General features: G+C 50.0%; 1 protein-coding gene across 1 annotated transcript in view; it reads right to left on the bottom strand.

The window, feature by feature from the left end:
• LOC106001809 (cytochrome P450 2G1-like) overlaps positions 1-302 on the bottom strand; it is a 17,232-nt gene that overhangs the window by 3,787 nt on the left and 13,143 nt on the right. The window lies entirely within an intron of this gene.

Consider the following 302-nt stretch of genomic DNA (forward strand, 5'->3'; position numbering starts at 1 on the left):
CTAGCACTGTGCAGGCAGCCAATTGTTACAAAGGCCTGCCACCCACAAATTCACTTAACACTGTTAGGAAACAGGCCAGAGAGGAAAGAAAGAGCAATCACAGTACCAACAAACCAATTCAGCTCCAGTGGAGAGCAGAATTGAGATATGTGGTGACAGAAAGAGCCAGGGGACAAGATCCAGGACATGAACATGGAGACACATGGTGTCTATGCTCGGCTCGTCCTAAATAGGGTCAGAGCAGGGGGCAGCGTCACAGGAAATTCCCAGGCAATGAACTGACAGGCCCAGCAACACATCAG

The sequence above is a fragment of the Dipodomys ordii genome, unplaced genomic scaffold, assembly GCF_000151885.1.
Source record: "Dipodomys ordii isolate 6190 unplaced genomic scaffold, Dord_2.0 Scaffold442, whole genome shotgun sequence".
Taxonomy (NCBI): Eukaryota; Metazoa; Chordata; class Mammalia; order Rodentia; family Heteromyidae; genus Dipodomys; species Dipodomys ordii.